The 15,133-nt window shown below is 36.1% G+C and overlaps 1 long non-coding RNA gene across 1 annotated transcript; it reads left to right on the top strand.

The window, feature by feature from the left end:
* Positions 1–1,477: 1,477 nt before the first annotated feature.
* LOC130469603 (uncharacterized) lies at positions 1,478–11,238 on the top strand. The gene is made up of 6 exons (XR_008930023.1): positions 1,478–1,743; positions 1,881–1,980; positions 4,482–4,529; positions 7,589–7,749; positions 8,976–9,114; positions 10,941–11,238. It is a non-coding gene; the product is annotated as an uncharacterized lncRNA (long non-coding RNA).
* The last annotated feature ends 3,895 nt before the right edge of the window (positions 11,239–15,133 follow it).

Below are 15,133 nucleotides of genomic sequence, written 5' to 3'. Positions count from 1 at the left end.
CGCTTTTTCGATTTTTAAAACCCTAATCTGATGGAAAACGATTTTTTAAGATCAACTCATGAGAATAGAATTGCGAAAACAGGCCTCGAAGCATCAGTTTTTGGGCGTTTTTGTTAATTTTTTATTAAAAATTAAATGTGTCGGACAGTAATTCAATTAAAAGGTCAACCTAACCTACTCGGAATTTCTTGAAATGTTTACACAATGTTTCTGGGTACATTCTTGATCTATGGTAAAAATTTCAGATTTTTGCGATAAGTATAAACCCTAATTTTGCCTTTCCCCAATTTGTAAAATTTACAACCCTAATTGAATTTTAATTAATTTTGGATTAATAATTCGGTTAATTGGGGAAGGGGGTATAATTTCATGGGTCAGTGGCTAATTTTAAAAATTATTGGATTAAAATTTTGAATGGTTTCGTTAATTTTAATCGCACTTAAACCAAATTATTAATAATCTGAAATTTAATTTTTATGAACGATATAAAGTTTCGGATTTTATTAATTAAAAGTTCAAACTTTAAATGTTGATTCGTTCGTTCTTAAAAGTTTGAATATTGTTAGCCCTTGATTTAATAATTTTACGAAATTGGATTGTCGTTAAAGTTTATTGAATCGTTGAAAATCGTTTTTTTTCGAAAATAAAAATCGTAACTTTTTTTGAAAAATAAAATTAATGCAAGTTCGTGAAATTAAATTTAATTTTAATTAAGTTGGTCCGTATCAAGAACCAAAGGCACGAACACATGTGTGTGGTAGGCGTGTGGCTCGACGAGCCATGCGAGCTACCGTGCGCAATCGAGTCGCAGCAACGCGGGCAGCAGCATGCACGCTGCGTGCCGCGCGCGCTGGGCGAGAGGTCAAGGGCGTGTGTTGCGCGCATTGCAGGGCGCAAGCCCTTGCGATGGTGCAGCGATGCGCTACGACGAGTCGAGCAAGGCACGTAGGGCAGCAGCGATGCTGCGGGTACGCGTGCGCTGACATGCGATGGGTGCGGGCTATGCTCGCATGCCTCGTAGGCCATGCGACGGTTGCGATGGCTGCGGGCTATGCTCGTATGCATCATAGGCCATGCAATGCTAATGGGCTGGGCGCAAGCCTAGCCCAAGTAAGCACATGACAATTTTTTTTTGTTGGGCTTGACTTATTTGCATTAATTTGGGCTAACGGGATATTTAATTTAATATTTTATTTGCTTGGGCCGGGCCGCGAGTTTTAATTTAATATTTCATAATTAATTATCCGGAATAATTATTGGTTTGATTGGGAGCCACTAAATGAAATTAAAATGAAATAATTATTTTAATTATTTCCACTAGAAGAAAAATCTTTATAGGTTGCTCATCAAAAGTTGCCCTTATCAAATAAGGGTAACCTTTAAGAATATTTTTTTTAAAAAAAAAAATTAATTAAAATATGAAAATATCCCTCCCATTCAAGCGCAACTTTAACCTAGGAACTTAAAAAAATAAAAATAAAATTAACCTCCTGCTCTCTCCTCCCAGTCACAGTTCCCGCAAAACGTCCTCTTTCTCAGGTGACCGGCGAAGCCACCGGCGAAACCACACTCGCACCCTCTCTCCTCCTTCTCAGGCGACAACAGAGGTGTTCTTCCCCACTCAATTCGAAGAAAACAATTGCTGAAAGCCGCCGAATTTGCACTACCAAAGCTTGCGAAAATCCTACTTGCGATGAAATTGGTGATTGCTGCAAATTTCTCAATCTTCCTTGCCATAAAGAGGTTCGCTTTTATTTGTAATTTTGATCGTCGTCTTCAACTTTGCTTTTTAATTTCGTCTGAATTTTATTGGATTCATTTTGTTAATTTCGTTGAATTTCTCAATGTCCCCTATCTTTAAAGAGGTTTTCAATTTGTAGGCTGAGAAGGCGTATCCAAGAGAATTTATGCAGAGAGGGAGGGTGAGGGTATTGCTAAAACAAGAAGATGGGAGTTTGTGTAATCCTGATATTTCGTCGAGTAAGAATTTCTTCATTGTGCCGTTTTTTGGTTTGCTTATTGTGGTGCTGTGTAGCATGTGTTGTGATTTTTTGGAATTGGAATTTATTATATTCAGCCTTGAGATAGTCATATTTGATAAGGATAGTTAGACATGGGTACTAAACCACTACTAGAAGGACTAAAATTGTTGTTGTTGGATAGAAATGTCGTCTGAGTATGTGATCAGTTGCAAGCTTATACTATCAAAGACAATGTAATCTTAGATGCTAAGCTTGAAGTTGGCACTGAGCTTTTTTGTGGGGTTGCTACTCTGATTATCTCATTGCTTGAAGGATAATTGGACGACTCTGCAGTTTTGGCCACATTCCTTGTGGGAGGGAGTGCTGTTTTCATGACTTAGTTTCTGGAGAATGGTTGTCTTCATTAGTGCTAATGAAAATTTCATTATCTAGAAAACCCTTACTCCAAAATCCCTATCGAACATCGACCGTGTAACTCTTATTTTTGAACTTGCTGCTGGATAATTCTTATTCTAGAATCCTTCCGTTGTAAGCTTCTTCCCTGATTTAAGAACTGTATTATAGGTTATTGTTGTTGGTCAAAACTTTAGTCGTAGTAGGTTATTATTTTTGGGAAAATAAATGCAACTTTATTAATTACCAAAACGTGACAGTATAGTCAATCAACTAAAGAAATTAACACCCTTTTATATGGAACCAAATTTGGCAATGGAGGACCTAGATTAAGATTTGATACTTGTAACGGAGTCCATGTAACACAGGAATATCAGGGGCAGATCTATGTTTTGATTATGGAAATTGGCAAATTTTCATACCAAATGTTGGAAAATCGCAGTTTTATCTAATGTGATAATAAAATGAACTTATTGTAAGGATTGCCACCCTTTTAAAAGATTGCACATGGAAAATATTAATACTCGGTACTTTTTTCCGGAATTGCGGGTAAGAAATGTAAACAGTACATTAATTACTTCAGGGTTGGGTTTATTTGATTGTCACTGAGTGGTTGTTGTTAACATGTTTTAGCACTGGCTTGGGGTCACTTTGTTAGGTTATGATACATATGACAATTCATAAATCATGCGGAAAAACCATAAAGCCAGGAAAGCATATTATTTACACATAATCATTTAGCATAGTTTAGATGCATACACTTTGTTGCGTGCCTTCCCTAGCTGCGCCCGAACCGAACAAGAACAAGTCTTTAGGACTCCAAATGTCGTCCCTCCGTAGATAGTCCACAGCACGTCCGGATCCGCCTTAAGCTTGACCAACTAGGATCGCCCTTAAGGTACTTAGAATTTTCGGCACATATAGGCCATTATATGACTGAATTTTTGCTCTCAAAAATCACTTTGAATACTTGAATACTTGATGTAAATTGTGAGAATTGATCACCTATTTATAGGGCATGGGTATCGGATATTAGAATCCTACTAGGAAACGATTTAGTGAATCTGAATTAATCTAAAATTCAATCACTTAATTTATCTAGTAGACTTAGGAAATCAATCTTATACGAATCCTAACCGATCAAGGTTTCGTACGCAAGCACAAACACACACGCAGGCGCAGCAGCCCACGAGGGGCGCCATGCGCGCGCGCGCTGAGCCCAGGCCCAGCAAGTGCTCGCAGCCCACGAGGGGCGCGCGCCTGCTGGCCTTGCTCTCGCGTTTGGGCTTTGCTTGCTTTGGTCGCGCGCGGGCTTTGCTAGGCGTTGGGCCTAGCTTCGTGCTAGGCCTTGCGTCTAGCAAGCTCGTCCGATGTTTATTCGTACGATACGCTTCCGATTAAATTCCCGGTTCCGGAATTTATTTCCGATACGAACAATATTTAATATTTCCGATTCCGGAATCAATTTCCGTTTCGAACAAATATTTAATATTTCCGTTTCCGGAATTATTTTCCGATTCCGATAATATTTCCGATTCTGACAATATTTCCGTTTCCGGCAATATTTCCGATTCCGGCAATATTTCCATTTCCGATAATATTTTCCGATACGTACCATGTTTCCGTTTCCGGCAACATCTACGACTTGGATAATATTTATATTTCCGATACGATCCATATTTCCGTTTCCGGCAATATCATCGTTTCCGGAGTATTCATTTCTTGCCTGTGACGATCTCAGCTCCCACTGAAACCAAGATCCGTCGATTCCGAATATCCATAGATGGAGTATTTAATGCCATTAAATACTTGATCCGTTTACGTACTATTTGTGTGACCCTACGGGTTCAGTCAAGAGTAAGCTGTGGATTAATATAATTAATTCCACTTGAACTGAAGCGGCCTCTAGTCAGGCATTCAGCTCACTTGATCTCACTGAATTATTAACTTGTTAATTAATACTGAACCGCATTTATTAGACTTAACATTGAATGCATACTTGGACCAAGGGCATTATTTCCTTCACACTTGGCCTAGATTTGTATTCCTTGTTTACATTGCATGCTTTGTACTTGTCATATAACATGTAATCCAATGCATCTGCAGTGTTGCGTTGATGAGGCTAGCTGAGATGGACTACTGTGGGACTACCAGGTAACAACCTTGTTTAATATGTTTCTACATAGGGTTTTTGATGCTTTCATTGTGTGTAGTAGGTAAACATGAATTTGAAACTTTTAGTGCTGCATAATTTCCGAACTTTGGTAGGTGAGTCCGATTCTTTGGAAAAACTTTTGTGCTTCATAAGTAAATGTAATAAAATCAGCAGGCCTTAGTATCAGATTCTTTGATAACAATGTTGTTGAGATTTCTTCTAGAAGAAAAACAACACAGAAGATTTTTTTTTTCTGTAGATGTTAGTGCAGGTTATGGTACACATGTTCAGATGGGGAAAAGTTTCTTGATATCACTTGTAAAATGGTTTGTCCTTCTGTTAACAAAATGGTGCAGTCCAAAGTATTACTTGTTGACTTGTTCTTGTTACTAAGTCTTCTCGTTTAGTATATTTAGAGTCCGGATTTCCCTATAACGTAGATGCTTAATAAATGTTGGATCTGGTTATTCCTCTTCCATCTCTTAATTGAAGTACTGATTTATTGGAAAATTTAATCATAAACCACTTCTACACTAGGATAGGTGAACCTTTTTTTCCGAACTTCCTAAAGAGTGACTGTTGGTGGCAGAGAACAGAATTTAGTGTCAACATTTTGATTTTCAGGATGACGTTAGCAACATATTACAATGAGTCACTTATATACATCTCATTGTCGTCTTACCTTGAAAGTTGAGACGACTTCACAGAAGATCTTCTAAAAAAATTTGATAGCCTTTACTTTTATATACATATATTATTGTTAGCCAACTGATTATTAATTAATTTTAACTCATTTTAAGAAGCCATTATATGTATATGTTCTTAATAAAAAGGCGTAATTTTTCAAACTGCGGTACATATGTGTAGTACTTGTACAAGTATGCAACTGAAATTATTTTTTATGTTATCTGGGATTGTGCTGTTTATGTATCGTACTTCAGTACAGTACAGGAACTTGAGAGTGCTCAAGTCAACTGTACTAACATCCAAAGGAAATTGTATTTGAGGGCCAGAATCATTCTTTGATGCTGTGTAGTATCAACATAATAAAAAGTATATAATTGTATTTTTTTTTCTCTGAAAATATCTCCAACACTTGATATGTCAATGTAAAATATTGGAGAATATGGTAATTTGGTAAGTGATATTTGTTATTCAGACTCTTCATTTTATTTGTCGTCCCGTTATCGCTTTTGGGTCAATTGGAAACAACCTCTCTGCAATTGCAAGGGTAAGGTTGCGCTTCTTGCGGGAGCCTCTTTGAGGCAATGGGGTAATGATAATGATGAATGAGATGTTAGTGCATGTTGCTTATCTGCATGAAAGCAAATTAACTGCAATGTATGCTTCTGTTTGTTTGAAATTTGAATTGACTATGGGCCTTATCATTTTTGCATTTATATAAATCCCTCTCTTAATTGATTCAATTGATTTCAATTTCAGGATTTTGTTTCCCCAAATTATAAAACCCTAATTTAATTTTCTAAACTCCTTAAACCCCACGAAAGTGCGAACTCAAAAAGGTAAATTATTACGTGAATGTTTTACATTTTAGCTTAACAATCTTATCTAGCTAGCCAATTGCGTATTGATACTGGTTATGAGGATCAGTCGAATGCAGTTTATTCTGACTTGGTGTATTTAGTTGTTAAATTGATTCTATTACTGGTTGTTTCGTTTTAACTTTTCGTTTAAAGTTATTGCACACTATTAAGAATATTGTTTTCGTAATTGCATTGGTGTCCTGTAAAGACTACTAATATGACATGCATATTTTACAGTCTAAAGTAATACTTCATTGTTTCTTAACTGTAAAGTAAGAGCATTGGTATCCTATGGAGTTCAATAATTGAAGGAGGGAGCACTGCTTAATATATGATGGTAGAGGGGTGTGATTGAAATCCTGTAGAACTTTTCTTCCATGTTTTCTTAAAGCTGTTAACAAATCAGAAGTTGAATGATAATGCGTCGTAATACCCTTTTATATGAACACGAGCAGTGGAATCATGATCTTTCATGGACAACTTAAAAGCAAAGCAATTCTATTATTAGGCACCTAGACATGCTTCTTAAACCTGAAATGACCTTGGGACACTTGATTGCATCTTTGTCAAATCACCTTGCCTAGTGTTGTAATAGCTTACCAGCTTCTATGCCTTATGCCTCAGGTTTCTTTTAACAGAATGGTAGAATAAATTACTACTTTATTTAATTAAGATGGGTAACAAAGTAGAAATGGAACCTTTACTTTATTTAATTACTTGCTATTCAGATTGGAGGATATCCGAAAAACGTTGTCACCTTTCTTCAAATAGTATTGGTTTAAGATGATTGGTTTTCCCAAAATATCCGTACTAACATTTAAGTTATGGAGAGAGTGACTATTCAACTATTATAAAGGGTTGAGAAGTAAAATTGTCCTTTTTTTTAATCAAAAGGGGTTTGGACAATGTGACCGTCAATGCAGAAGTATTAGCTAGGCTTTTTTAAAATATACATTGAAGTATAAACAATTAGAATTACCCCCCTCCTCACCCAAGCAATCTTACCTTTTATCGGTCATGTGCTCACAATGTCCCCCCCCCCCCTAGTACATTTCTAAATGAAAGGCTTAGCTGAAGGTATGACCAAAAGGTACTCTCTTTACCGGAATTTGCATTTAGGTGCTTAAATGCTTCTTCATCCAGCACAATTCAAATAACTCTAGCATATATTTTTGTCTAATTTAAAAATAAAGAACTTTTTACATTGATCAAGTCATGATCCATCTCTGTAACTTTCAAAGTTTCTTAAGTTTGATAATAGATGAGCTACTTTTTAACAAATGATGCGCATCATGCATGTATTCATTTATGTAAATCATTTCTTCTGTTTGAGAACTTGACTAAAAATCCAAGGTTTGTTCTATTCGTCTAATGTAATTGTACGCTGTAGTTTTAGTTTCTGTTAGCTGTTCTGTTCATGACATCATTCTGAAGATATGTTTAGTTACTTGCAGTTGTGACTAGCAAAACAATATTAGTTTCACCTATTCTGTCAAATTGTTTGTTTGGGACAGGTTCGTCGAACAGATGTTCTCTCTACATGGAGTGGAATTCGTCCATTGGCTATGGATCCAACAACCAAGAACACAGAAAGTATCTCCCGTGATCACGTTGTTTGTGAAGATTTCCCTGGCTTGATTACCATTACTGGTGGAAAATGGACCACATATAGAAGGTATTTTATTCTTTTGTGCTGGAAGAATTTTGCTCCTCAAATGTCAGTTTGTGTCTTAATATTCATGTTTGTGTAGAATTCAACTCAGTCTGTGGTGTGGGAAATTTTTATGGTCTATGAGTTAAAGCATATGCTTCGTGAGCTCTGATATTTGCTCTAATTTTTTTTTATTTCTGGTGGTTTTAGTGAGATGCAACTGTTATATACGGAGTATCTAGATATATATTTATCTTTAACTGAAAATTTTCTTCTATGGGTAATGCTGATGAGAAAACATGCAAGACCAACCACCAGTGTCTTGTGATTAAATGTTAATGCAACTTTTAACATCATGAAACCATCTTTTTTTGGTGGGGCCTCAAGTGAATGGTTGAACATCATGACACCATTTTTTTGTAATGTATGGAGTAATAGTTTTAGGAAGTCTCAGGGGAAATTTTCAATGTCAATAAATTTACAATTCCAATAGAAATAGGTTTTCACCCTTAAATATCTCCTTTCTGTTCATTTCCATTACCAAAAAGGTGGTATTAAGTGGTTCAAATATCACTTTTTCTGTAATCTATAAAAGAATCACATGTATGGGATGAGGGTCAATTACCATGAATACTGGCATGAGCCTTACTTTACAAAAGTACTTATGAATTGGTGAGATTCCAGTGGGTAATCATGGTTGTTTTCTCTATGTGGTTTTCCCCCTTTTGCGTTTGTTTAAAAGTTCTTTTTACTCCCACCAACTGTAAATTAAACAGCTGAAGGAGAAAGTAGAGGACCTGAAAGGAGTCAACTAAGATCTGAAACTAAGATCTATTATCTGATTTGCACTTATCTGTTATCTGATCTGCACTGTTTTGCAATGATATGCTATCTGATCTGGATCATTTTGCACTCATCTGCACTGATCTGCACTAATCTCTTGACTGATTTACACTGATCTGCACTGGCAGCACTGATCTGCACAGACTGATCTGCAGTGACTCATCTCCACTGACTGATCTTCATTGACCCATGGGTGTGTAGAAGAGTTGACTCAACTTTAAACTGCTTTGGTTTTTTGTAGTGTTTATGAATTTGATTGTTCTTACTTATCCTTACTTGCTGTTTTTGGTTGTGGAGACTTGATGGGAAAGCCTAATAATAATTTTCTTGTTAAAATTTCCAGCAATTACCCCCTAAGATCCAAGTGCGAGTGTTTTTTTCTCTCAGTTTTGTGCTTATTTTGACAGGAGAGCAGCGACTGCAGCACAAAAACATAGTTGAAAGCTTCAAAAAGAGATTATCAACAGAAAAACAGTAGGGATAATTACAGCTCTTACGTACTTCATACGCTCCAAGTCTTCTTCGTTTACAACTTCTTCTGCTAAGGTAATCATTTGTAAATTTTAAATGCAAATAAATATAATGTGCAGTTCGAGGAATAATAGATGTGCAATATTACACAGATGCGGCTATTTTTATGTTCCTATAAAATATAACTCAGTAGGTATATTAGAATTTGCTATGTTAGTAACAGACAGTTTTGACTGGTTGGGCAAAGTGGATGTGTCTGTCATATATTTCATGCAACCATCAGATCTGTTAGGGTGATATCTACATTATCCGGGCAGGAAAGGGATTCTTTGAATATATTTCATACTAGTTTTATATGCACGGGATGCGTGCGGGATTATATAAAAAACGTAACATTGAGTGATTGCAACTAATCACTATAAATAAATAAGCAAGATTTTTACCCTCTTAACGTCAATAAAGCATCCAAAACAGGTTTTTTTTTCTATACTTTCTTAACCATAAAAAGAAACTGAAACTACAAAACAACAAATTTTCAAAAGCTAAAAAGGCGAAAGCACACATTGCAGACGCCTACATTTGTCCCTAGGCCCGATATGGTGTGTACGATGATGAAATTTCTTGCGCTGCACACATCTCAGCTGAAAAATGTTAATATATAACTAATGAGTTTCATAAACATATAACTAATCATATTAATCATGAAAAATGTTTAGAATATGGAAATAGGTTTGTTTGTTGGTAGTTGGGATCGAAAATGCCATTTTTGGCCATAAATGACCTATATCGACCCAAATGACCCATAGGCGTTCATAACAAACATGAAATTAGTCTTATAATCATATAACTAAACATATGAATCATGAAAAACGTTTAGAATATGGAAATAGGTTAGTTTATTGGTAGTTGCGATTGAAAATGTAATTTTTGGCCATAAATGACCTATATCGATCCAAATGACTCATAGGCGTGCATAACGAACTTAAAATAAGTCTTGTAAACATATAATTAATCATATGAATCATGAAAAACGTTTATAATATGGAAATAGGTTCGTTTGTTGGTAGTTGTGTTCGAAAATGCCATTTTTGGCCATAAATGACCTATATCGACCCAAATGACCCATAGACGTGCATAACGAACTTAAAATGAGTCTTATAAACATATAACTAATCATATGAATCATGAAAAAACTTTTAGGAGATGGAAATAGGTTAGTTTGTTGGTAGTTGGGATCGAAAATGTCATTTTTGGCCATAAATGACCTATATCGACCCAAATAACCCATAGGCGTGCATAACGAACTTAAAATGAGACTTATAAACATATAATTAATCATATGAATCATGAAAAATGTTTAGAATATGGAAATAGGTTCTTTTGTTGGTAGTTGGGATCGAAATGCCATTTTTGGCCATAAATGGCCTATATCGACCCAAATGGCCCTTAGGCTTGCATAACGAACTTGAAATGAGTTTCATAAACATATAACTAATCATATGAATCATGAAAAAGGGTTAGAATGTGGAAATAGGTTCATTTGTTGGTAGTTGGGATAAAAAATGCCATTTTCGGCCGTAAATGACCTATATCGACCCAAATGACCCATAGGCGCGAATAACGAACTTGAAATGAGTCTTATAAACATATAACTAATCATATGAATCATGAAAAAGATTTAGAAAGTGTCCTTAGGTTCATTTGTTGATATTTGGGATCGAAAATGCCAATTTTGGCCAAATATGATCTATATCGAGCTAAGTGAGCCTTAGATGTGCATAAAGAACTTGAAATGAATTTTAGTACACTCGAAAGTTGTTTTCGCGACCAATATAATTTCTGTTTTCGCATATGAAACTTAATTTAATTTATTGGTTTGCATGTACGTTGTTCTTTAAAAGGTTTTCACAACTCCAAAGGAGGGGCCATTTTCCAAAGAGGAGTTGGATGAAGTTCGAGACAAGTGGGCTACTTACTTCAACGATTTTGAACTACCCTCAGTCTAATAAATAGAGCAGGCTTGTAGTTATCCGTGACTCTTACATTATTTTTTTATTTATCGATTTAATTAATTACCTTTGAATTAATTCAGTAATATTATTGGAAATTTAAAATTTATATCATTTTTGAGGAATGTCAAGATGATGTTTGGTGAAACAGTATTCTATAAATTATAATGCAGAATTTTATATTGCAAAATATCAGGAATTATATTGCAGATTTTTTATTTTTTTTAAAAAAAAAAACTCAAAAGTTGCCCTTTTTTGTAACAAGAGCAACTTATGTGAATCTTATAAGTTGCCCTTGTTTCAAACAAGAGCAACTTATGTGAAGCTTATAAGTTGCCCTTGTATGCAACAAGGGCAACTTATAAGTTTCACATAAGTTGCCCTTGTTTCAAACAAGGGCAACTTATAAGATTATAAGTTGCCCTTGTTAAGGGCAACTTTTGATAATTTCACAAAAGTGACCCCCCCATATGTTGCCCTTATAATTGGCAACTTATAAGCCTATTTTAAGGGCAACTTATGATGTTTTTTCCTCTAGTGTTCGTAGGTCGCATTATTTTAATTAAATTCAATTTTAATTAGAATAAAGTCTAAGGATTAATAATTTGGAAATTGATTAATCTTTTAGGACGCGTTTATGTGAACGTGAATTTTAATTAATTCACGTAAATAATTGCATATTAACATGGGCCATTCGTTTTAGCATACGAATGGGTGAATGCGTAGAATATATATTTTATGCAATGCAGGTACTCCAAGTGACTAGTATGGCCAAATTTAGGATAGTTAAATACGGTCTACGCACCGTTCTATCTTTGAATGTAAAGTTTTAAAATATGGTCTGCGTACCATGGAAATTTTGATGTAATTTATTATTTTCAAGTATTTCTAAGTTTAGAACTTTAAGTTAGCATTTGAACGAAGATTCAAGACGATGCCAAGCTAACAAGGAGGTGATGAAGATTGGATGCTTCAAGACAAGAAGTTTTGGGCCATAATAGATCACCAATTATTTATGCAATTTAATATATATATTATGCATGAATGTATGAATGTATGTATGCTTTGCATGAACAGGTTGTTTCCTATGAATCGATTAGTTTTAAGTTCACTAAATAATCGAACCAACATAGAAACAACTAGGTCCAAGTAATATTGAGTTTTAAAAATTGCCTTCCAAATCAAAACTTACAAAAATCTAGGGATCTAAGATAGTAGGTTTACGCTAAAGCGAGGTGCTATTTTAGTTGACTTAGGTGGTAAGGCGTCCTAAAGGAGCACGTTGATTGTGGTTACAACTCAAACAACAATTGCATTAAGTTGTGGCAATGGGATAAGTTATGGCATTAATTTATTAACCAAGAGTAATTTGGAGATTACTAGCAATAGGTTTTGCTTACATAAAATCTTAAACTACTTAAGACATGCTAAAGCTGCTTAAGGATTTAGGACTTTTGGGGTCTTGGAATCGTTTCATTCATTTCGGACCATGTTTTTGCTTTTTGCATGAATGAAAGGTTTTAATAGCTTTATTGATTGCATGTTTTTGCTTTTATTTCAAAGTTATTGAATTGTATGAATGGTTATTTATTGCAAATTCTTTTCGATTGTAGTAATCAAAATGGTCGCAAACATAACAACAATCATATCATCTGAAATTCTGGATGTCGAGTTAGACTTGACTAATTTTCTTGAATGGAAAGGGAAACTTGTCGAAGTTTTAAAAGTTAATGCCATACATTATGTCATTGAACAACCTTTCCCTAGCTATGATGCGCGAGGCATGACTCCTGAAAGGTACAGAAGTTGGGCACTTCACAAGTACCTTGTCACGGAGTTCATCCTTAAGTCTATCCCTGAGAGTTGGAGAGGGAGGTTCATTACTTTTGAACCTCAAGCTCTCCTAAGTAGCCTCGAGGATAAGTGTGCGGGTTTTCGACCCTTGTGCCAAACTGGTGGCAATGGGGTTGACGAATTGGCTAATTCGATGAGCAATCTCAAGCTCGTAACCCCACGCAAGTCGTGCCTAGAAATCGAACTTCTGGAGGCACAAAGGCGCATATACTCTGTCAAGATGGACAAAAACACATCAATTCGGTCTCATGTGGATATGATGTCTGGATTATTTTTCACAATTGAGAGACTTGGTGGTTCCATCAAAGAGTCGGTAGCTATTGCACTAGTGCTGAATTCTCTTCATAAGGATTATGAGGGTTTTAAGATGCACTATCTCTTTCATTAGAAAGAGAGCACATTCTCTGAACTTGTGGAATTACTCATGAAATGCGAGAAAATCCTTAAGTTCAATCAAGACCCTTTGAATGTGAGGTGCACTAAATTCAAGAAAACAGGCAAGGGGAAGAAAAGCAAGGCTACATCTTCGTCCACTCCCGGAGGGCATCTGGCGCCTTCTAAGAGCAAGATGAAGAGGAATGCTTCTCCTTCCACATCCCAATGCTTCAATAGTAATGAAATTGGTCATTACAAGCGAGATTGCCCCAAACTAAAGGAAGAGAAGAAGGACGGAAACGTTGCTTCTCCTTCAGGTATGTATGTTATACATTGTAATCTAGCTAATTCTACTTATTGGGTATTAGATACTGGTTGTGGCTCACACTTATGTTCCAATCCACAGGGACTAAGGAGAAGTAGAAAGCTTGATAAAGGCGAGATGGATCTACGCGTGGGAAATGGAGCACGGATTGCTGCATTAGCCGTAGGATCTAATTTTATTTTTTGCCTAGTGGGTTTGTTTTGGAACTAGAAAACTGTTACTATGTTCCTAGTATCACCAGAAACATCATTTCCGTTTCAATTTTGGATTCTAAAGGTTTTAGTTTTCAATTTAAAGACAATAGTTGTTCTTTTGCTTTGAATGGAATGTTTTATGGTTCAGCACAACAAGAAAACGGTCTTTACGTGCTAGATACGAGCAAACACATTTATAACATAAATAAAAAAAAGGCTAAAACTGGTGATTCGAATCTCACATTTCTGTGGCATTGTCGATTAGGCCATATAAACATAAACCGCATGGAATTACTTCAACGGAAAGGAATTCTAGAATCATTCGACTTAGAGAAGATTGATCAATGCGAATCTTGTTTACTTGGCAAAATGACAAAGCAACCTTTCTCAAAGGTGGGAGAAAGAGCAAGAGAACTACCAGGGCTAATACATACGGACGTATGTGGGCCTATGAGTACGAAAGCTAGAGGTGAGTTCAGCTATTTCATAACGTTTACGGACGACTTCAGTAGATATGGCTATATTTACTTAATGAAGCACAAGTCTGAATCGTTTGAGAAATTCCGAGAATTTCAAAATGAAGTAGAGAATCAACATGGCAAGAAAATCAAAGCTCTAAGATCAGATCGAGGAGGTGAATATCTTAGCCACGAGTTTGATGACCATCTAAAAGAATGCGGTATTCTTTCTGAATTGACTGCTCCGGGGACACCTCAATGGAATGGAGTGTCGGAACGGAGAAATAGGACCTTACTCGATATGGTCAGGTCAATGATGGGTCAAGCCGAACTTCCTTTACAGTTCTGGGGACATGCGTTGCAAACTGCAGCACTCACACTGAATCGTGCTCCGTCAAAAGCTGTTGAAAAGACTCCATACGAATTATGGACTGGGAAACTTCCAAAGTTGTCTTTTCTGAAGATTTGGGGTTGCGAAGCATATGTCAAGCGATTAATTTCGGACAAGCTACAACCTAAATCTGACAAATGTTTCTTCGTTGGGTATCCAAAAGAAACTATGGGGTATTACTTCTACAACAAGTCAGACAACAAGGTATTCGTTGCTCGTGACGGTGTCTTTTTGGAAAGAAATCATATTTCCAAATTGACAAGTGGGAGAATAATAGACCTCGAAGAGATTCGAGACGAACAACGAACTCAAAACTCTTTAGAAGCAGTTCAAGTTGATGAACCTCCAAGGTCTTTAGAAGTGCCAGTGGGAGCAGTTCCTCAAAACGTTGTTGCCCCTCGTAGGTCAAATAGAACTATTTTTTAGCCGGACAGATGGATAGGCGTCCTCTTGACTGAAAACTTAGACGTTCTCATATTGGATAGTGA

Source organism: Spinacia oleracea, chromosome 3 (genome assembly GCF_020520425.1).
Source record: "Spinacia oleracea cultivar Varoflay chromosome 3, BTI_SOV_V1, whole genome shotgun sequence".
Taxonomy (NCBI): domain Eukaryota; kingdom Viridiplantae; phylum Streptophyta; class Magnoliopsida; order Caryophyllales; family Amaranthaceae; genus Spinacia; species Spinacia oleracea.
This window is presented reverse-complemented; position numbering and strand designations above follow the sequence as displayed.